The sequence below is a fragment of the Phoca vitulina genome, unplaced genomic scaffold (genome assembly GCF_004348235.1).
Source record: "Phoca vitulina isolate PV1807 unplaced genomic scaffold, GSC_HSeal_1.0 scaffold60, whole genome shotgun sequence".
NCBI lineage: Eukaryota > Metazoa > Chordata > Mammalia > Carnivora > Phocidae > Phoca > Phoca vitulina.
In genome coordinates, this window is record NW_022589763.1 from 7537432 (window position 1) to 7562024 (window position 24593).

The window sequence follows — 24593 nt, forward strand, 5'->3', positions numbered from 1 at the left end:
CTAAAAACCATTATCAAGGCTCTTGAGTTACTCAGTATTCTGAAAATATCTCTTCTTCGTATGGTGCCCCAGGAATCCCCGATACCCCCAAGAAAGTGTGGTCTTAAGAATTTCATTAACAAAATATAAAGAGGCATCATCCAGCTCTCCGTCATTTACAGATGCTCTGCAGGGAGCAAAGTGGCATCTTTCTTCTGTAAGTACAACTAAGCTCGTTGGCATCTACTCGACATGTTCTGACGTGGAAATCATCTGGCCACGGAAAGCATGAACATCATGACCTGTGCGTTACCTGGTTTATGACCACCAGTTGGGAAGCTCTGACTTAAAGTACCTCAGGATGATCAGAGAAAAAATAAGTGGTCAAGTAAGTTTGTAACAATTCATATTTCATATGCTGCACACTCAAGAAGCAATGAGATTTCTCTTGGCAGAAATGCTATTGGTGGCATGAAGATTTGGTTCGAATTCATCTGTCTCTTATATACCCGCTTTTCCTCCAGAGTACTTAGCATAGGACTTCAAAAGGCACTCAATAAATATTTGCTGAATGAATGTAACAGGAATTAATAACGCAAAATGTTTTTGAAAAGGTAATTGATGTCAAATGGTAGGCAGAGAAAGCCAGAGAAAGTTCACCAGGGACAGGAATGCTGTGTACAAATCTGGTACAGTGTCCAAGGAAGGAATTTACATTTAATAAATAACTTTTGAAACCAGGTTCTTTTATGTCCTTGCCTCTGGACTAGGCCACAGTGGCAGCAGCAGAATCCCAGCCAAACCAACCCTGATAGCAGTTTGCGAAAGGGAAGTGTAAACCAGCATGAAACGTTAGAAAGGACCCCATGAGGAAACACTTTGTTATCAGTTGTGTAGGAGATCTTTACGAATAGAACAACACACACACACACACACACACACACACACACACACACACACACCTGCAGGAACACCTCTTTAACTTCTTTATGGAATAGAGAGGGCAAGCTGGATAACATATCGAGGGCCTTGACATACCCTCCACAGCATGAAGGGCAATAAATTTGGGATATTTTCCTTCACATTTAGCCCCAAGGCCTAGCTTAACAGAGTATAGCGGAATTTTGACTTGCTCGATCTATATTCTGGGCCTGGACTGTCAGACAGTTTCCTAACTGTCGCACATCATGACAGATACAGAAAGGGATCCTATCTGCACTATGCACTGGGGCAGACTGAGGAAGCTGCGTGGCCCAGAGATAACCTTCAAGGGGAGACACCCGGCCCGGGCGCGGCTCGATGGCCAAGATGACAAGAGAGACCAACATCTGGGCAGCTCTGTGACCTGACCCATTCGTTGTCTACCAGTGCTCTGTGGCTCAGCCACTGGGAAACTTTGTCTGAAAGAATATTCGTTAGGTTGACTGGCCTAAAAACCAAAGCCACCGGGCCCATCTGCAGCCAACCATACTTCGTATGCTACACTTGTTCGGAGACTCACAACACATACTAGCTAATGAGCATGGTAAGGCTCTGAGAAGGCCTGTTTCCCCTTGTCTTTTTCTCCCCCCAGTAGTTTTCAATCTCCTTTAACCAAGATACCTCCTAACGTCTTCCAGATCTAAAGAGGCTGCCGAACCGTTGTACCGTCCACGCAACAGGCCAGTGGGGGCTCAGAGGGGCTGATGCGACAACACGGCATCCCGCTCACTCACTGCCTTTCACTGCAGGATCGCTTCGGACGCTGAAATAACTGTTGTCTTCAAGAAGGAATCCTCCTGAAACTCTATTAGTGCCAAGGTGTTAAAATAATCCCTCTCATTGCCCCCAAATGAGCTGCCGAGGAGCCAAGGATCAGTAGATTGTGGAGTCAGCCAGCCCACCCCCCTTCCCCAGTCATCTGCAGTAATTCGTGCGCCAGTGGCAAGGAGAACTCTAGACATGAGATTCAAAATCCCGCCGTTTACCCGAGGCCCTCCCCACCCCAGGAGACTTATCTATTTTTCTGCTTATATATTCCCTTGGCTGTTGATGTAATTAGTATATAATAACTGTGTACATATTAACTCACAGGAAAAACAGCGGACATGCTGGCTGATTTGGCCTGGGGCCATCTCATCGGCGGGGTGAGACAACCTGGTATAAACATCTGTTATTAACCATATATCTTCCAATAGTGTTTTGCGTCTCCTGGGTTACTGATTCCCGTTGAAAGCAACGCAATATCAAGACTCCTGTTTTTCTGAGCAGCACCGAGATATCTGGCTCTAAAATGTCTGCATGAGTCTTCTCAGTTCTGCTGCTTTTGCTATTGAGAACTTTATTTACTAAAACGTCTACGGTATCACACGTGCCCCTTCGAGGTTTCGCTCTCCTCGAGGTGAGCGGGTTTCATTGAAACTACGTTACTGGGAATAGTTACGCTTTTTCAAGTCAAGGGCCCTAAACAAAACTGGCCATAGTTTTTGTTTTTATGAGTGGGTAGCCGCCAATCCCTGCATTAAATCAGTAGCCCCAGCAGAGGACGGACGATCGCTTGCGATTTTTAAACCAGTGGTCACCCTCTCAACTCTGTTTGGGCTGATGGCTTTTCTGGAGGTCAATTTCCGAATCCGAGGAATCGGAAACCGGGTCCTCGTGCTACAGTAGCACAGTCCTGTTCCCCAAGCTCTTAGGATTAAGTCGCTGGGCAGGACAGGAAATGACACTATTTCTTTGATAGATGAGCAGTCAGATCATTCCAAGACAATTATCCCAGCTAACTCAATTAAGAAAACCCCCTTCGGCATGAAAAAATTAAAAAAGCCTTCCAAATAAAAAACAATTCCTGATTCCAGATCACTTTTGACAGCTCTACTCTAAGAAAATCGACTCTCTTTTCTAAAGTTTTACCTGTGCCCCAGAACTCAGTTGGAATAGTTTTCTTTCTCGGTTGCCTCTTATAATTGGCTGTTCCCAAGCCTAACTACAATTGCCCTGAAAAGTCTGGTAAAGACTTTCACATTTCCACGTTTAATTACATTCAGATTGAGATTTCTGTATACATACAGAGTATAGCCAAATTCTCACTCAATCAACCGCAATGCCTTTGACATCAAGCTCGTATTCATCGTTCTCGCCTTAGATGTAAATAGACATACGCTACTTGTCAAAATGCACAAGTGATCTTTACATTGTCTAGAACAAAGAGCCCAGCCCGGCTTCTTTCTTTCCTCAGTGGCTCAGAAGGTGTCCTTTATTACATGTGCAGGATGCAAGGATTTTGCTGCTGTATGACTGAAAAACGATACCTTCAGACTGCCTTTTTAGTGACAAATTGCACTTCTGCGGAATATCACACCGCCTGTGGTTTTAAGAACCCACTTAGATTTACTATTACTTCCTTGGGGACTCAGCTTCCTCACAAAGCACCCCAAGGCTCATTTCCACTGTTTCAGAGTGCAACAAAGATGAGAAAGTTTGCTCATCACGATGGTCTACAAACTCGTGGCTAGGAAAAACACTCTCTGGAATGTCTAAGGCGCTAAAATCATTGCCTCTGTGAATTCCTGGTGTATAAAACAGGCAGGAAAAGTTGTCTGGAGGTATTTGCGAAGCATTGTGTTTGTTCGGGAAGGAGCTGTGGGGTTGGAGGCTGAGCTACGCCTCTCCCTTTGCTTCCTGGGTGAGAGCCGCGGGGACGTGCCACTTAGCTGAAGCAAGCAGAGAGAGATCGGTAAGACTCACCGGCTTCCCCATTTTTCCCAGGACGGGGTTTTTGTTCCTCAGCTGTGATCTGGAAGAGACAAACCTGTAGGTCCTCCAAGCAGGCTGCCTCGGATCAGCTGAATGGCTGGGGCGTTCAGGAAGCTTGCTCTGTCCAGCTCCGAATCACTCCCCTTCCCAGGCTGTGTGCTTACACGCCTCCCAGTCAGCGCAAAAATCTGCCAAACTCAGGTCAGCCTAACAGGTTTCCTTATATAGGTAAACACGAATTGCATTCCTGGTGAAAGAAGTTAACTAGGAATCCCGGTAACCTGGTTAACTCTATCCATGCCAGAATGGCTCAGAGTCCGTCAGCCTACGCAGGGTTTGGTTGCAGCACAAAGGGATTTGTGCAATTTAATTAAAATCATCTTTGTCCCGGCAGTCTGTGAAATTGGCCCTTCTAGGAGAACTGTGAGTCAACAGCTAGTATTTTATATTAGGAGCTGTGACCAACCTCCTATTATCCGAAGGCACCATAGGGAGCAAAAACCCAAGTACAGGACGTTATCCTTTGCCTCCACGTTTTTAAAACCAGGATTACTGGTCTTGAAATGATTTTCAAAGAAGAGAACAGACGATGTGATAGGAAGAGAATGTGAATAAGATTCCATCAAATAAGGCTCAAATGCCTTATGTGGGCACAGTAACTAATAGTTATTCAACTTTTCCAGGCCCTTAGTAGATAACGCAATATGATTGTTTTGAGTTTACTCCCTTTACAAGGCAGTAATCGCTACTGTATTTTTTGATGGGCGAAATGACACATAATGACATCTATTTATTCTCTGTAATAACCCTCCTGAGCCCACATATTGAAGTGTTATTTGATGGTTTCAGAAAGGAAATCTGAGACATGTGAATTTGCATAATTACACGGAAAATTTTTTTTAAACAGCTTCCTGGACTTCAGAAGATAAGAAGCTACATCTTTGAAAGAACTCCTGCAAGGCCTAACTCTGGGCTCAAAACATAGTTTTTATTTATTTTATTTTATTTTTTTATTTTTAAAAAATATTTTATTTATTTATTTGACACAGAGAGAGAGAGAGAGAGCACAAGCAGGGTAAGTGGCAGGCAGAGGGAGAGGGAGAAGCAGGCTTCCCGCCGAGCAGGGAGCCCGATGCGGGGCTCGATCCCAGGACCCTGGGATCACGACCTGAGCCGAAGGCAGCTGCTTAACTGACTGAGCCACCCAGGCGTCCTGAAACACAGTTTTTAAATGTAAGTCTGTAACATATCAATTGTCTAATAATCGGCTCTTCCCCCCCTCCTACATTTATCTACCACCAAGTAAAGTAATAATTCTTTTCAAGTCTAACCAATTCCACTGCAATCTTCCTGTGACTCGTTAGAGACCCATGACTTCCCATTACTGGGTGTTGGATGTGAAGACTGCCCGCTAAATAAAACCTATCTTCAGATGAATCATTTGTTCCTATTTCATCCACTGGGTGACTGCTCCTGCGATAGTGTCAATCTTAGTAAAAATAGCTCAGTGCTGTGTTTTAGGCCCCTGCTCGGCAAAGGGGAGAGAATGTTTACATACCTAAGCCAGCACGAGCAGCAAACCAATTGTCAAGAGTTTCTGCGGGCGGGGGGGGGGGGGGGGGGGGGGGGGGGGCGGGGGGGGCCGGGGGCGCTCCTAGCACTACCTGATTCCAATCCACGTTCGCTCAAATAAAACTCTTGAAAATTGTGAGGACAAAAAAAAAAAAAGAAGAAGAAGAGCTTCTGCTAAGAGCAGTAAAGTGCAAAAATCACACTGTCAGGACCGGTGACTGATCTTTGAATAGCATTTTACACCAGGCAAAGCTGTTTGCCTACAGTTCCTCTTCATATCTCTACAGGAACACTAGGAAGCATGGGCGTTATTATTTCCTTTTTATGATAACAAAACTAACTCGCAGAGATACAGTGATTGCTCTAGTCTCATGATCAGCTTGTGGCAGATCCCAAATCCCAGACCTTCTAGAATTTAACAACGGTAGAATTTCCAAAAATAGAATCGACTTGAAGGGACAGAAGAACATTAAAATGGCAGCTTTCCATTTCAAATATAATTTTTAATAATCGTATGTCCAGAGAGTTTAAATGCAATATACAAACTGATTAAAATACTCTTTCTATAGTCATAACTTACTGCTAAAATGACTCCAGAAAGATCATAAAATGAGATAGGAAGTATATTTTTATTGAATACGAATTTGGGTTATAAAATATTATGAAGGTGTAACTGCAAATATTGCACACATTTTTCTGTTCGCAGTACACACATTTCTATGGCATCAAGTTAAGGCTCATCTCGACTCCCCCACTGGCAGGAATATTAGTGTTTTCTACTTATTGGGTTTTCATTAATCTTAAATAAAACTCTGTGTACCATGCTAGGTAAATGGCTTTCACTACTAGAGTCCATTTATGATCCTGCACCCTTTATGTTCTCATAATTCCCGCTGAAGCAAGTTCTGTTTACGCAGGAACTTTAGACTTTATTAACATGTTGATGCAAGACAAAGAATGCATTTTTTTTTTCCCAGGGCAGGCTAAACCTTTAAGTGCCTTAAGCTGGCCTCCAAATTTGTTCTTACAATTCTAAGCAAACAATCATTTAGGTTTTAAACACAAAATATCTTAGGCTATAATTATTGAATTGGAAGGTCAAAATGAAATTTGGATCTCAAAGTAGCATATTTCAAAGAAGGAATATAACCCTCTGCTAAATCCGTTTTGGACGCCTCAAGAAATGGTTTGGGAAAGGCTGGGTCACTGAAGCAGCATGAATTCAACCTAATCATAGAAGCCCCCAATGAGAGAGTGCGTACAGCTGAATAATTACAGTGGGCCAAAAAAATAGCACTTATGGGAAACTAAATAGAATACAAGACCTACTTGATGGGGAGAAGATACCGTAGTGGTTTAAGGAAAACATCAGGGGACAGATTTTAGAAATTCCCAATGACATACGACTAATGAGTAGTTGAGCTATAACTCAAAGCTCGGTCCATCAGACTCTAGAACGCTTGCTATTTCTACCGCACCCTGGGTGTACACCACACTACCCAAGGAAGTGCAGATGCCTTTGAGTTAGAAGGTGCTTCCATGCTGGTTCCATGTCTTGATTGTGTGACCTTGGGTAATGTTTTGAAGCCTCACCTCCAAAGAGAAAACAATGGCCACACATCTCACGGATTACTGAAAATACCTAATGGGTGTTTTTTTCAATCATCCCCAGTGAATTTATTGATGCTTCTCATGGTCCAGGCATTCTTCTAGGTCCTAGGAATACAGCCGCGAGCAAGTGAGGCATGTCTCCCCTATCACGCAGCTAACGATCTTCAAGGAAAGGCTGTGCACATCTATATTACAGAATGTGAAACTCTAACATTTCCCTGGACTTCTCATGACACAAGAATGTTGAACTAGAGTTCCACATCAATATAGAAATATCAATAGACAAATGCTCGAGCTAACACTCTCACTGTAGTCAGTCCAGATTGCTCTCACTGCCCAGAGGATGGCCTTACCATGATTAGACTTGGTGGGCCTGGGCTGAACCAAATAAAGTATCAGGGAAAGGTAAAACTTGATGCATCCATCATATCATGAAATGTCCTTCGAACAATCGAGAAAGACCGGCGTGTTCAATTGCAAAACATCTTGAAGATGCTCGGGAAGCTGGATGTACAAGGAGTTAGTTTTATCATTAATTCTGTATATGAAGAAGTGATGGAAAAGCATAATAACTATAGCCCATTATCTAGCTACTAATCTATTTTTAGTTCCTTTCCAATTCGATAAGCATTTAATTGACACGTACTATGGATAAGGGTCTGTGAAGGATACAAATGGGAAAGGATACACGGAAAAAGCATGGTCCCTAGCTATAGTGGGAGCTTTCTAGAAAAATGTTATGGTGCTGTATCAGGCAGGATGGGCGAGGTTGTGCTCTGGTAACAAGGAACCCCCAGGTCTCAGTGGCCTCTAACAGCAAAGGTGTTTTTCTCACTCATGCCACATGTTTACACAGATTAACAGGGAAGGCTCTCCTATTCATAGCCACTCAGGAGCCCAGGCTGATGAAGGTTCCTTTCAACACATACTTCCACGGCTGCTGAGACAGGAAACAGGGACCTGGTGAATCACGCACTGCCTTTCAAAACTTCACTTCATAAGGGACACTTAAACTTCCCCTCACCTTTCATTGGCCACAGCAACTCCACTGGCCCTGCTTAACTTCAGAGCAAGAGATAGAACTAGAATACATGGCGAAGGAAGACATGGCAGATACGGCAAACCATGTGGCTAGAGGAAGGCACCAAGGAGGCAGGCATATTGAATACCCCGGATGGCATAAGGACTGGCATTTTAAGTTTGGAAGTTACTGACCAGCTCCAATTTCCATTAGAGTGGTTGCTTAAAGGCGGACTCAGAGATTAATTGGTGGCTCTGGCTGAACCTTGAGGGAAACAGTGACATTTACAAAGGATGTCCTGAGGCAGGCTCTTCTTAATATTTCTATCAGTTACTTGAGTGATGAAATAAAAGACAAGTTGATTTAATTTGCAGATGGTGCCAAATTGGATAGCTAACACCTCAGAGGATTGTATTATAATTCAAAATGACCTTGAAGAGTAGGGGCTGGAAATGACGTTAAAAAGGAAGCTTATGTCCAACAGGGACAAACAGAGGATTGGAATGAACGGTCTACAAAATACATGGTAGAAAAACTACAGTGAGCAAATACAAGCCTGTAAATCGAATATATACTGACAGCTTAGCACTTTTACTCGTAAAGCCCTTGGTATGGTGGTATTAGCCACCGTAAGCACCGGAAAATAGGAATTCTCAGAGCACTACTTCACTGGAGAGCCTCATTGTAAGAAATAAGAAATCAGAGCAAATTCAGAAGCAAAAGCAGAAATTTCCAAAAGACTAAGTACTCTAGGCCAGGAGTCAGCAAACTTTTTCTGCAAAGGGCCAGATAGTAAATATTTTCAACTTTGCCATCCATAATTCTCCTTCCTACAACTACTCAACTCTGCTGTTGCGGTCCAAAACAGCCACAGATAATATGTAAATGAATGGGCATGGCTGGGTGCCAATAAAACTCTACTGACAAAACCGGGCAGCCAACCTTAGGCTATACTGTGCAGACTCTGCTCTTTCTACATTATAAGAAGTGTCCCAGAATGGCAAGGTACTCATATTGATTGCAAGAGGGACCCTATTTTGGCCATTTTCCTATTGTTCAAGTTCCCTTAACAGTGCTTTCCACACAGGTGCTAGTGAATAAATTGGTGAATGAAATGAAATGAAATTAGCTAGAAATGTTACTACACCAGCCTCCTCATTAAATATTCAAAAAGAATTAGAATATGTAATTCTTGAGGATGTCATGGAAATAAAATCCAAAATATAATTTCCCATCTCAATTTGCCAAATATTTATCAATTATATTGCCTTTCAGCTACAAAAACATCAAGGATGAAAAAATATAAGAAAACCTAGAAGGATTATAATAATGAAATTAAAGGAAACAAAAATTTGCAACAAGGTATATGCACATAGCATTTTAATTTTTTTTTCCCCAAGTTCTTCATAACCAGCTGAGGTCAATGAAGCAAATGTTGTCCTTATGAGCCAAAGGCGAAAATGGAGACAAGGAGGATTAAGTCAATTGTCTAATGTCAGCAAGCTAGTGGCAATGGAGAAGGAAATAGGATCGAAGTTCCCTGGGTTTACAGTTCTAAATTGTGATAAACACCAAGTGCACGGAGGCTGGGAGAATAAAGAGCCGACATCAACTGCAATGGAGGTCCTGTGGTATGTCTTTTCAGGTGCATCGGGGAAAGCCCAGCACTCCAAAAACCATATGTCCCTTCCTCCCCCATGCACACCCGTACCTGCTCCCTCTCCAAGGCAATCCGGGTTTACAGTCAGCCCCATAGCCTCTCCCTCCTTTGATAAAGCCCTGAAAGCTCAAGCCTGGTTATGGATGAGTCTTTGCACAAATGCCCCTGAATCTTGAATCCGACTACTTGTGACCATTGCCTCTGACCCTTCCAGTCCAAGCCAGTGTCATCTTGTGGCTAGATCAGTTTCTCAGCCTCAGCATAACTGGGCTGGATCATTCTTTGCGATGAGGCAGTCCTGAGCTTTGCAGGATGTTCAGCAGCATCTCCAGCTTCTTCGTACTAGATGCCGGGAGCTTCTCCCCTCCCCTTACCCTCCCAGTCACAACAACAAAAAGTATCTTCAGACATTGCCAAATCTTCTGGGGGGGGGGGCACAAAATTATCCCTTTTGGAGAACCTCTGAACTAGATGATTGTAATTGCTTCTTAATTGTTCTCCCTACTTCTGCTCTTGCTTGTCTGCAGTCTATTCTTCACAGAGCAGCCAAAGCCGTCTTTTTAAGATACACATCAGATCGTGCCACTTCTCTGCTTAAAACCTCTAGCGGTATCCTCCTATAATTAGAATACAATCTAGTTATCATACCACGGCCCACAGAGTTCTCCACAGTCTGACCTCTGTCAGCCTCTCCAGATTAATCCAATAGTACCATGTCCTCACTGGCCTTCTTTCTCCTTCCCCAACATACCCATCTTGTTCAGAACTCAAGACCTCTGTATATGTTAATCCCACCACCTGGAACGTTCCTCCTGGTGTGGATGCAGAATGGTGGCCTCCCAAAGATGTCCACATCTGAATTCCTGGAACTTGTGAGTACTTTATGTTAAATGGCAATGGGGAATTAATGCTGCAGATGGAATTAAGGTTGCTAGTAGGCTGACTTTAAGATAAAAAGATTATCCTGGATTATCTAGGTGGGCCCAATGTAATCACAAGGTCCATATAATGCGGAAGAGGGAGGCAGAAGGATCAGTGTCTGAGCAGTGCCATGTGAAAGACTGGACTAGCTATTGGTGGCTTTGCAAATGGAGGAAGGAGACCATGATCTAAGGGAATGTGGGCAGCCTCTAGAAGCTGGGAACAGATTCTCCCCTAGAGCCTCCAGAAGGAATGCAACCCTGTTGACACCTTGACGTTAGCCCGGTGAGACTTGCGTTGGACTTCTGACCTCAAGAACTGTAAGATAATAAATTTGAGCTGTTTTAAGCCACTCAGCTTTCGATAATTTGTTACAGCAGCACCAGGAAACCAATATTCCTGGCATCTTCACTGCTAGCTAGCTCCTAAACCCTCAGAATGTATGTAAACGTCTTCTTCTCCAGTAGGGGGCCACCCACAATAACCAGGACTGTCAGTCACCACCCATCCCACCTCCAGTGGTTCTCTATCAATTTACCCGTTTTATTTCCTTCATAGCTCTGGTCACTATCTGCAATTACCATAGTTCATTCATTGCAAAGCCAGAAAAAAAAAAAAAAAAGAAAAGAAAAGGCCCACCTTGACAAAAAGTAGCCAACAATGACACACTTGAAAAAAGAAATGGTGGTGGTCATTTTATATGTCTCGGAACAGGAATGTTGGAGAAAGAACCAGGTTTGGATTAAGTAAAGAACGTTTATGTTGGATGAAAAGACATTCTTGACGGTAGTTGGAGTAATTGCACAATGAAACAGGCTGCCAAGAAGGGCCATGGAGGCCTAGATTGTGGCAACACTCACGAAAGAGATTAGATAACTTGAGTCAAGAGAATAAGTGGAGCTCAGCCTAGAGCATTTACTTGATGACCTGCTTGTTCTTCCTCCAGCTTTAAAATGTGTGTAGCACAAAGCAATGAATCACAGGACAACATCTGCATGTAATTGCATTTCTGTTCCAATAATAAATGTTTCAACTGCTTTGCTATTTACAAAAGCTGTTATCATAAAGAGCCAAGTGGGGGAAATTTGAAACACAAATGCTTATCTTAAGAAACCTTTCCTTTGCAATTCAGTGTCCAAGTACGGCTGCCATAGTATATGAATTGTCCTGAGGAATTTGTTTTTAAAATTCTATTTTAAGTTGATTTTTAGGTGTTTGATTCCCTGTAGAAGCCCCTTCTGTCACCCATGGTTTTCTTAGTATTTTTTGAACCCGAAGAGGAGCAAAGGTTGAAATTGTTCAGATTTTCCTCACCGACCTATCATCTGATTTTTGGACCCATTGTCAAAGAGGGAGAAAAGGGGTCTTGCACCTTCATTTTAATCAAGAATGTTTATTCTCAAAACAGAAGACTAGAATTACGGATTTCCCCCACCCATCCTACCCCCAGAAACCACCCCCACCCGGGAATTTTTGGCCTTTAAATTGCTTGCAAAAATGCCGGGGCATTTAAAAATTATTAACAACCAGTGTAGAAAAGAATAGGAAATCAAAGAAACTCTTAGGTCCTCGGGTCCCAGTGGCAGACCATTTTTCTGTATGCCTTGGCAGAGGAGAAGCTGACTTCCCCTCAAAACCACTGGTGACACCAGCAAAGACTAGCAATCATTTTGGCCTTTTAAACTTATCTTTGGGGGGATGCATGTTCTGCAAAACAAAGCGGGCTGAATTTTTCAACAATTTACTTAACTTTGCATTTTTCAATTTTGTCTGTTGGTAGTTTAAAATTCACTGCTTCCAGTAAAGTCAAGGGGCACCTGGGTGGCTCAGTGGGTTAAGCGTCTGACTCTTGATTTCGGCCCAGGTCAGGATCTCAGGGTCCTGGGATCGAGCCCTACGTTGGACTCTGCGCCCTCAGGGGAGTCTGCTTGAGATTCTCTCCCTCTGCCTCTGTCCCTGCACACGCGTGCTCACTCGCAAAAGAAAATAAATAAATTTTAAAAAAAGAAAAAGAAAACTCCATCAAGCTACAGAAAAAATAAAACCGCAGCTCTTAAAAGACTGCCTCTTTCCATTTGGCTCGGCAGGTGTTTCAAGACCATGTCGTTCAGAGTTTCCCTTTTAATGAGATGGCAAATAACCACGCGGGAGGGCAAATCCTCAAAGAGCAATGAAAACAAGCAATTTTACAGCAATAACTCTAAACCACCTTCCCCATTTCCCAAGGTCTGTATTTCTTCACTCCTAGCTGCTTAGTTCTCACTTCATTAGCACTGTTTAAAACACCACAGTTGAATAACAAAACTAAATGAAAATTTGGAACATTCTTTTAGGAAGATGAAAATACATCACAGTTTTCCAAAGTAATTTTTAATTAACTCTTTAAAACCCAGAGCAATAACCGTGGTTGGACTATCACAAGGTTAGCATCTAGGCTGCCTAGGATTTTTCTTCTTCCCCACCCGGGGCCCCTGACCCAGAGTATAGATGAGGACAGAGAGAGACATAGAGATAGTCATTCGTTTATTTACCAAGTAATATTGGGTAAATGTTATGTATCAGACACACATTCATATATTAGGGTAGATAACAGCAACTTAATTAAAGGTTGGAAGAATTTCAAAAGTTATGTTTTAGGGAAACATACAAATATCCCTGTTACGATGTCATGAGAAGGACACTTCACTTCACCTCTGTGGTATTTTTCCCCAAACCCATGAAAGGGACTTGAAGTTCAATACCAGTTTGCCAGCATGGTTGGATGAGTGCTCTCTTCTGGGCTGCAGACTTCTTGTCAAACCGTCACATGGTGGAAGGGGCCAGGGAGCTCTCTGGGATCTCTTTTATAAGGGCACTAATCCCAACCATGAGGGCTCTGCCCTCCCAACCTAGTCACCTCCCAAAGACCTCACATCCTAATATCATCACAATGGGGGTTAAGATTTCAACGTATGAAGTTTGGGGGGAGGGGACACAAACATTCAGATTGTCGCAGCTAAATTGAGTGACATTCTACAAAATACCTGACCAGTACTCCTCAAAACTGTGGAAGTCTTGAAAAGGAAAGGAAAGATGGAGAAACTCACAGCCCAGGGGAGCCCAAGGAGACATGACTAAATACACTAAGTGCTTTGGATGGGATCCTAGAAGCGAAAGAAGACATTTGTGAAGAAACTGGAGAAATCCAAATAAAGTCTGGAGTTTGGTTAGCAGTAAGGTACGATGTTGGTTTCTTAGTTTTGACAGAAGTACCATGGTAATGTAAGACATTAACATCAGGGAAAACCAGATGAAGTGTATATAGGATGTATCTGTACTTCCTTTGAAACTTTTTTGTTGATCTAAAATTATTCAAAAATAAAAGAGTAAAAATATTTAAAAATGCTTTTAATAGCCCCCCCCAGAACAAGAAGAACACATTAGTTTTATACTGTAGCCAGAGAAGGAAAAACAAGATGAAGAAAAGACCCATCTAAGAAGTACAGAAACAGAGGCAGGAACATGCAAAGAGGAACAGACAGATATGGAAGTAAGAGTCCGTATCCTTCTGGTGGTCTCCAGGAGGGTGTTCAAGCTCCACTGCCTTGTTGTGTGGCTCCCTGCTAAGTTAAGTTACAGGGATCAGAAAAAAGATCAGCCTTTAAAAGAACTGAGAGACTTGACATAGATTGGAAACATATTGGAGTAATGAGAAACTTCTCTGCCTTTTTCTATTTTCAAATGTTAGGTATTTTTTTTCTATGTGATTCTGAAGGCAGATGTGTCAATGAATAGCTTTGGTTTAGCAGGTTTTTCAGGAACCTTGGGCAGACTGATCAGCAAGCTTTTGACACTGAAAGCTATCATGTGTTATAGAGCTTTTCTCTGAGAATCCCATACTCTCTAGTGTCCCAATGCCAAAAGGATATATTTAGGATTGATCTTGACTTCATCCTAATGGGTACTTCTATTTAGAAATTAATCTAGCTTTTTGCCTGGGAATACATATAAAGGGAAGCCCAAAAAAGTTTTAAAAAATCCCTATGGTTAGGTTAGGTATTCACAATTGCACTTTGAAGTCTTTGGGGGTTCTTTTCTTAAAAGGAGCCCCAGTATTTCACAGAAGTTTCCCTGATCATTTAACCTCACAGTTAATCTGCAATTAATGCATGCTAAGAATTTCTGCAGACCAGTGTGCACTCACTTACATTTTCCATGGTGTTTTTCCAAAAAGGACTTGAAACAGTATTAACTGTAAGTCAAGATAGTCTTGACAAGGTTAAGTGTGAGATATTAACAATCAATCAAAAGTATTTGATTAGTGTGTGCCCTGAATCAGTCCAAACATGTATTTTGTGCATGGGATAATCACACCCAGGTCTCCAAATCTTTTACTGATATTGATCAGAGAATCCACATGCCATATTAGATGGAAGAAATCTCCATGTAGAAACTGATCAAGATTTTGGTAATGGTTGGTGTGTTGGAAGCGGGAGAGTAGGGACACAGATCTGCAAAGACATCTCAGGGGACCGCATATTTCATCTTGAATTAGTTTTATATCATACATGTGAAGTTCTTGTGAGCTTGGATTTAATCTTTAATGCAGCAAATTACATAAACTCTTTAACAAGAGCCAAAGTTCTAAAGTGCCCTCTTATATTTGTTTTCCTTTTCCACTGAAACAGCATACCAAATCTGAATCTGATTAAGTCTGCTGAGCTTGTTATCAGTGCTAGGAACTATGTATGCTGTGCAAAAAATTAACTTCACCTAGAAACGTACGTTTAGGTGGTTTTACTCCTAAAAAATACTGATTACAAAGACAACAAATCCTGGAAGAGGCCAAACTTAATTTTTCCCAAAAAAGAACTGTGTTGTACATGCCTGGAAACAAGACTGAGATTTTGAGGTGTGAAAACACACAATGACTTTACAGTAAGTTATGCTGTCAATGAGGGATACCCTTGTCAGTGTCTGCCAAGCACAGTGCCCGGCACTGTGCATGTAACTAGCTTTATTCCTATGTATCTATATATCTACTTATGTATCTAGCCGTCTTTGTATCTATCTCAAAGTTTCTCAACCTCAGAACTATTGACATTTTGGATCAGAGAGTTCTTTGGTGTGCGCGCGCACGCGCGCGCGTGTGTGTGTATGAGGGGAGGGGGCTCTCCTGTGCATTGTGGGATGTTGGGCACCACCCCGGGCCTGCACCGGGTAGATACCAGTAGCACTCCCTCTCCCAGCTGTGACAACCAAATATGTGTCCAGATATTGCCAAATGTTCCCTGGTCTGTGTGTGTGTCCCAGAATTTCCCCCAGGTAAGAACCACTGATTACCTCTATCTCTACCTCTAACGTCTAATTCCTAATCTCTAATCTCTAAACATCTACATGCCTATAGAAGAAATAAATGAATGAACAGATTTTACTGTAAAACCTCCAGGCTTCAACCTGGCATGATCAGTTGAGAAAGTGTGCAAGAGCAGTGGGATTTACTGCATATGACAATATGCATAGTATGTATTTATTATAATCATAAACTATCACACTATGTAATAAATGCAAGAGCATTTTTGGGGTCCCCTGTGCTTCCCTCCCCTATGCCTTCTACCTGTTACTTGTATATACCAGGTAGCAACAAACTGTTTCTGTGCACGCTGTTTTCAGATACTGCTTAGAACGCGTAACTCAATTATCTTTGCTGAATCAAGTTAGTAAACTTAGAGCAAATCATAATAATCCAAAAACAAAGCTTATTTGATATGGAAAAAGTAGGCTTTTTGAGGGGGAAATGGGATTTTTTAATTTAAAAAGTGTTTCTTTAAGTATCAAGAGATGAGCCCCAGCTAATTCTGACCATAGAAATTGGGAAAAAAAGGACCAGAGACTTGATCTTTGAAAGCAAAGAGAGTTGTGTCCTACTTCCCATCTGGGAGATGAGGAAAAGGCAGCTTTGTGGGGTGCACTGTCCCATTAACCCAGTGGCTTGCACACAGTTGGTACTCAATCATTACCATCTACAATAAATCAGGGTATATATTTAAGAATACTTAACTGTTATCACTCCATATTAAACTTAGTCATAAACAAGACCACAATTAGAACAACTTGGGCCACTTTTTTGAAACAAAATCCCTAATTCTGCTTTCTCATTACATATCAGACTCCTCTGCACCACAGCTGAGCAGAACACAGATATTCAACTAGGAAGTAGACAGATGACCTTCGGCATGCCATTAAAACTCTTTGAGGCACTTGGATTCCATCATCTGTAAAAAGGAAGGGATATGAATTTCTATCTCTTAGGTTTTCTCTGAGGATAAAATGAGATCAATAAGAGCAAGTGTCCTAACATAAATGTTTAATCATTTGCTTGATGCCCCGGAGACTAGCTTCCATGGTCAACAGTTATGAATGCAGTAGCAAAATTAATTTCCCCTGAGCTTGAATCAGAATATATATGTGAAAACCTCCTGAAAAGGGTCAAACATGATACAAATGTAGGTAAAGCGATGGCAGAGTATGCCCTACTCTCTTTAAAGTCACCCTTTCTCTCTTTATACAGGAGCAGGATGCACTTGAAAATTATCTGATTCTCTTTGAACCCTGATCATTGTTTAAGGGCCATCTAATCCCAGGAGGTGGACAGAGTGAAGACCCGCTTCAGCCTAAAGTCAGGACTGAAGTTTTGTCCAGAGCTACCCTGGCTCACCTGGCTTACTGACCCTTGTCTAACTCCCCAAACACGGTAGACTTGACTATTCCATCCTGACCTCATTAACTCGACCCCTCATTCACTCCCTCCCTCATTCATTCACTCATTCTTTTCTGATGAACTATATTTATTTATTTATTTTTTAAAGATTTTATTTATTTATTTGAGACAGAGAGAGACAGAGAGTATGCACACAAGCCAGTGGCGGGTTGGGGGTGGGGGGACAGAGGGAAAGGGAGACACAGACTCCCCACTGAGCAGGGAGCCTGTTGCAGGACTCACTCCATCCCAGAACCCTGAGACCATAACCTAAGCCGAAAGCAGACGTTTAACCGTCTGAGCCACCCAGGTGCCCTTCTGATGAACTATATTTAAATTATAGTAAAACAATGACACTGAGTGAATGTGTGAATCAGATATATATATATCCGGTTCTATATATATCTGATTACATATATCTGATATATATATGTATATAGATATGTATGTATGTATGTATATAGATATATATATGTGTGTGTGTGTGTGTATATATATAATATATATATATATCTGATTCACACACACACATTAAATACAGATGTAATGGGACATAAGAAGAATCCAACTAAGATGTTCCTGGAATTTAATGAAAAAAAGATTACAAGAAAGAGGTTTATGCAAGTCTTTGGTGAAGGACATCTAATCTGGTCTTTGAGGCATGGACAGAATTTGGGCATTTGGAAAGAGTGGCTATATAGGTGTTTTTTTTTTTTTTAATTTTTTTATTGTTACGTTAATCCCCATACATTACATCATTAGTTTTAGATATAGTGTTCCATGATTCATTGTTTGTGCATAACACCCAGTGCTCCATGCAGAACGTGCCCTCCTCAATACCCATCACCAGGCTAACCCATCCTCCCACCCCCCTCCCCTCTAGAACCCTCAGTTTGTTTTTCAGAGTCCATCGTCTCTCATGGTTCTTCTAGGTGTTTGTTTTATAAAAATTTGTTAAGCTGAACATATATGCTTAACTTCAAAACATTTTGGCAGACGCTCTAATCATTGTGTTTCTGAAGTTTGCACTCCATTCTCTGCTCTTCTGACCATTCCAAAATATGGTATCTGAAATCTGTATTTTAATTAGGCTAACAAAATTATTTTGTCAAACCACTGCTAACAATAATTGGGGTGTACTGATGAAATGGAAAACTAGGATTGGGATTCATCCATCTAAGTCATCTAAAACCCTGAAACTGAGATAATTTTCCCAAAGAAATAGAATCTATAGCTCTCTTTGCCTTCTTTGACTCAATATTTCCTCTTGTAATATATGGATAATATTATTTGTCTCCCTGAGGTGTGTGGCTATTATGGGAGTTACTAGGGCAATTTGTTCAAGTACTTTAATGAGTCCAGTGTATTTGAGATCAGTTCAGAAGATCTTTCTTCCATGGGCAGGCTGACCAAGGGTTCAGAGACTAGTTCATCCATCACAGTATAAAGGGCCTTAGCAGACTCTACCCAATGGGTGGAGGGTGAACTACTCACCCACAGTCGCTTAGGGGAAATTGACAACTAGATTGGTGAGTGGCTTAGAGGTCCAGGGATGGCTGTGGGAAGGACAAAGTAGGAGCAGTAGGGTGAGATATAGAAGAGAGAAAGTCCAGGTACCAAGTGAGAAAATGATTCACTCGCTGGTGACCTTAGAGGGCAAGAGATTAGGAATCAGAGGATCTAGGGGTTAAGCTTACATATGGGGATTTGTATATTCTAGTTACGTTTCAAAATCAACTTATAATAAGTGACACAGACAAAACAGAACTGTTAAAATAAGAATAAATGAACAAGAACAAAATAATGAACCAAGGGCAGCAGTTGGATTAGAAACAAGTCAGCAGAGTTATTACAACTGAACTCCAAGAGCCCCAGTAGCTAAGGCAGAAAAGAAACAAGATAAATTATATAGTTCACATGATATAAAGAAAGAGACAAACATTTTATATTTTACTAGCATCAAGACATAGATATGTTATTCAATGGATCTTGTGGTAGGCAAAATAATGGTTCCCCCAAAGATGTTCATGTCCTAAACCCCAGACCTGTGAATGTCACCTTACATAACAAAAGTGACCTTGCAGACATTAATTATCAAGTTACGAGTCTTGAGATGGAGAGATTCTCCTAAATTATCCTGGTGGGCCCAATGTAATCACAAAGGTCCTTATATGGAAAAGAAATTAAGTAGGAGGGGCATGGTCAGATGGAGATGTGACAATGGAAGCAGAGGACTCAGCGATGCCATTGCTAGAAGGGAGCCATGAGTCAAAGAATGCAGGTGGCCTCTAAAAGCTGAAAAAGGCAAGGAAACAGATTCTCCCCTAGAACCTCCAAAAGCACCACCCTCGCTGAAACCTTGATTTTAGCCGAGTGAGATCTATTTTTGGACTTCTGACCTCCAAAACTGCAAGATAATAAGTTTATGTTTTTTCAAGCCACTAACTCTATGGTAATTTGTTACAACCACAATAGAAAAGAAGTGCAGATTTTTAAATAACGGACCAAGAGGAAAATCACTGAAATGTAACTTTTAAGTCATTTCTGTTGCAAGCAAAAACAATATTGCTGAGTTATATAACTTTCTGGTGAGGCTGACTAGATATAAGAATAAAGATTACAGAATTTGGAGTGATTTCTAAGCCAGATACTCCAGAATCCATCTGAGATGTTGGTGAACAATTGGGATTCCTAAGTCCTTCTCTAGTTCTGGTAAACAGATTCTGTGGCTAGGACCTGGGAATCTATATTTTTAACAAGCATCTATATTACTTATCATTGCTGTAAACAAATTACCACACACTTAGCAGCTCAAAACAACACTCATTTTATTATTCCACAGCTTCTGTGGGTAGGAAATTGGGGCATGCCTTAGATGGTACCTCTGTTTTAGGGTCTTATAAGGCTGTCGTCAATTTGCCAGCTGGGGATGGGACCTCATCTGAAGGTCCAACTAGGGAAGGATCCACTTCTAAGCTCATGCAGGTTGTTAAGAAAATTCAGTTATTTAAGGGCTGTTTGAAGTCCTAGGTTCCTTGCTGTGTTGGTTGGAGGATGCCCTTAGAACCTTTTCAGATGGGCCTTTCCAACATGGTAGCTTACCTTATCAAAGCCGGCAAGAAAGAAAGTCCACTAGCAGGACAGGGGTTACAATCTTAGTAATATAATCATGGACATGACATCCTATTACCTTCACCATATTGTTTTGGTTAAAAGCAAGTCCCAGGTTCCACGCTCATTCAAGGGAGACGATTATGCAATGAGAATGCCAGAAAAAAGAAAGTCAACTGGGGGGGGGGTGTCTTAGAATCTGTCCACCATGGCATCCTAGATGATTCTTGCATACAACCAAGTTGGGCAGCACTAACCTAAGAGAGCAAATGATTAGAAGGAATGAACCACTTCAGCTGGGCTTTTGACAGGAAATGGATATGAAAATTTCAAGGCCGTGGGCTCTGGTGATTTCTCAGCTGTGTCCTTTCCATAACAAATGCTATGGGTTAGCATAGTGTCTGGACCTTAAAAACAGTCCTTATCATTACTCCCAGGCCCCTCTCTGCTGTCAGCTTGGTTACTCACTGTTCCTGAGCTGACCTCAACATCTCAGGGTAGCAGCCTAAGTTGGAGGGAGAGGGGTGAAGGAACAAAGGGGGATAAACTGACATGGTAAGAACGGGTCCCTGAAATTCATGAGTTTTGATTATTTTTACTTTCTTCTCAAAAAAACCGTAAATTTTGCCCTGTCACAATACAAAGAGAATCCATTTCATAATTTACACAGCTGATCTCAAATACTATCCTATTTCAAGCTCCATCACATTTTCCTCAGATATTGAAATGATATCCTGGCAGAAACATTGGCATGTGCTTGCCAAGCCCTCCTGGGCACAAAACTAAACAACATTTCTCAGCCCCTTGCAGTTAAGTGAGGCCAGGGAATAGAGTTGGCCTATGGCAAGTAGCCTGCTCCTAACGCCTTCTGCATGGCCCTGGAAATTCTCCCTTCAGTCACCTCTTGGCCAGATGCTGAGAACATAGCTAAGGTCCCCAAGGCTCTAGTGATGAGAGAGCTGCTAGACTGGGAGAACCTGGGTCCCGGGACTCCTCCCTTCCCACTGTCATTGGCCAGCTGCACTGGAGTCAAATGTCAGTGAGAAATAAACAGTTGTTGTGGGAAGTCACTGTTTATTACAACAGCCGGCATTAGTTACTCTGACTAGAACAGCTGTATTATTTTCTTTGTGGGACAGATGTCACATGCTGGTGCTGGGTATGGAGGGACATGTAATAGGTCATGGGGGTGGTAACGGGGACATAATCCCTTTGTGTTCTTCCCTTCTCAACTATCCATCAGCACGGATCATTCTAGACACCAGTTCTCTATCTGTGGAAATTGAGGTCTTTTCTTAGTGAGTCTGTATGAACTTCCCATTCTGCCCAAACACTGATTGGGGACTGATTGCCTGGAACTGCCACACTCCCACCCATGTGACATGAAATCATCACACTGCTAAGAGCCCCTGCTGCCAACCTGTGCCCCCATTCTCGGTCGTGGGGGGCCTTGTAGCACATTTGACAGCATCCCTCATCTCTACCCACTAGATGGCAAAAGACTCTCCTCCAGTTGTGACAACCACACATGTCTCCATTCATGGCCACATGCCTGTGGGGGGCTCAGCTGCCCTGCTTGAGAATCACTGGTGTAGAAGAATGAGGGGCACTTTTGTGACGCCTTCAGCAGGTAGCTGTAAACTTCTATCTGGGTGGGACTCAGGACATTAACCCTCCCTTCGATCTTAGTTGGCTCCAGGCCTCTTCTTTACAAGGTATTCTGAAATTAACCAATGACCTAGTCCAATCTATCCATCTGGTTGATTTTTCATTTTTATTTTTAATTTTTAAAATTGAGATATCATTGACATGTAACATTATATAAGTTTAAGGTGTACAATGTGTTGATTTGATACATTTATGTATTACAATATGATTACCACCGTAGCATCAGCTAACACCTCTATCATGTCACATACTTATCATTTCTTTTTTGTGGTGAGAACTAAGATCTAGTCTCTTAGCAGCTTTGAAGTTTATAATATAGTATTGCTGACTATAATCACCACGCAGTGCATTAGATTTCCAGGACTTATTTATGTACTAGTTGCAAGTTTGTACCCTTAAAGAGCATCTCCCCATCCCCCCACCCCAGCCTCTGGAAACCACCATTCTCCTCTTTGTTTTCATGAGTTCAGCTTTTTAAGATTCCACATATAAGTGAGATCATACAATATTTGTCTTTCTCTGTCTGGCTTATCTCACTTAGCATAATGCCCTCTAGGTCCATCCATGTTGTTGAAAAAGGCAGGATATCCTCCTTTCATGGCTGAATAATATTCCATTGTATATATACACCATATCTTTTTTCCTTTATCTGTTGACAGACACTTAGGTTGTTTCCTTATTGTGGCTATTGTGAATAATGCTGCAATAAACATAGGGGTGCACATATCTCCTCAATATCCTGTTTTCATTTCTTTTGGATATACACCCGGAAGTGGAATTGCTGGATCATAAGGTAGATCTATTTTTAATTTTTTTGAGGAATCTATATACTGTTTCCCGTAGTGGCTGTTCCAATTTATATTCCTATGCATCCAGTTTAAACTCTGGCCATATGGAAAGGACTTTTTTTTTTTTTTCCCCTCATCAGAATAACTAAAGTTTAAAGTTTAATCTTCACCTAACTCTCTTGGGAATCTGGCAGAGGTACTTCAAAAAGAATGTGCTGTTATATAAGCTACGTTTTAAAATTATAGGCTCTTTTAATTTTATTTAAGGCTTTAGGGGCACCTGGGTGGCTCAGTCAGTTAAGCGTCTGCCTTTGGCTCAGGTCGTGGTCCCTGGGTCCTGGGATGGAGCCCCGCATCGGGCTCCCTGCTCCACGAGGAGCCTGCTTCTCTCTGCCTCTGCCTCTGCCTCTCTCTGTCTCTCTGTCTCTCATGAATAAATCTTTTTTAAAAAAGATTTTATTTATTTATTTGAGAGAGAGAGAGCACGAGCAGGGACAGGGAAGCAGAAGCAGACTCCCTGCTGAGCAGAAAGCCCAAAGCGGGCTGGATCCCAGGACCCTGAGATCATGACCTGAGCTGAAGGCAGTCACTTAACCGGCTGAGCCACCCAGATGCCCCTAAAATTGTAGGCTATTTTTAAATCCCTTAGATTGAAACAGATATCAAACGTGATGCATTTCACCATCCTGACACTGACAGCTACTAAAAAAAAAAAAAACCCAAACTGATGAGTGTACGTGTTTACATGCATCTTCTTTCTTAACAGAATCCCCCAAGTAAACAATCTCTTTTGCCTACATTTAAATGAGATTTTAAGAATGTTTCATTAAGATCGCCATACGATTTGTAGCAACATTTACATTTTGTTTACAGTGTTGTAGAAATCAATTGTTTTTTTCTCAGGGAAACTAAAGCTTCCCCAAACACATTATTGCTTAAGGGAAACAGCTAGAAACGTTAAAGGTTAGTATTTCAGCCTAAAGGTAAACTGAAGAACCTCTCTTATCCTCAGAAGCAAACGGAGTTAATTTCTGAATTTGCTACCAAAAATATATTTTCACTGATGCTCCCTGTGAGTTAAAACAAGCCTACAAAGTAAAAGCATTATGCAGTGAGTGGGCAGGTATGGTTTAAACAAAGCAATACAAACGATGGCTCTACACAAAAAGAAAAGTTCTCCAAGTCACTCTCAAATATCTCCTTACTGTGACTCAAGTTTCTTTAAGTTTGTGTGTCCAGATTTGCAAATGTTACCATCAAAAAAGTCCTCTCAAAACCAGAACATAACGTTCTAGGCTTATTCTCTCTTGGTAATTCTCTAATAAATGTATATGGAACCGAGATATGTTATTTCAAGCTACAAGGTCCTCGGAGCGCCTGGGTGGCTCAGTTGGTTAAGGGTCTCCCTTTGGCTCAGGTCATGATCCCGGAGTCCCTGGATGGAGTCCCAGGATGGAGCCCCGCGTCAGGCTCCCTGCTCAGCAGGGAGTCTGCTTCTCCCCCTCCCTCTGCTCCTCCCCCTGCTTGTGCTCTAGCTATGCTCTCTCTCTCTCTCTCTCTCTCTGTCTCGCTTGTTCACTCTCTCAAATAAATAAAATCTTTAAAAAATAAAAAGCTACAAGGTCCTCAACACAGCATGAGAAATCTGGGTTGTCTTCCTTCTGCCTCTTAAATCTTCTCTCTTAACAGTGATACAGTAATCCAGTTTTAGCTTTCATTTTACTCAGCGCTCGATCAGGCAGTACAGAATTCAGTTTGCTCCTTTGCTTCCCACGTACTCAGGCTGAA

At 41.8% G+C, this 24593-nt stretch overlaps 1 protein-coding gene across 1 annotated transcript in view; it reads right to left on the reverse strand.

Annotated features, from left to right (window-relative positions):
• Nucleotides 1–24593, reverse strand: part of MID1 (midline 1) — a 585480-nt gene that overhangs the window by 333543 nt on the left and 227344 nt on the right. The window lies entirely within an intron of this gene.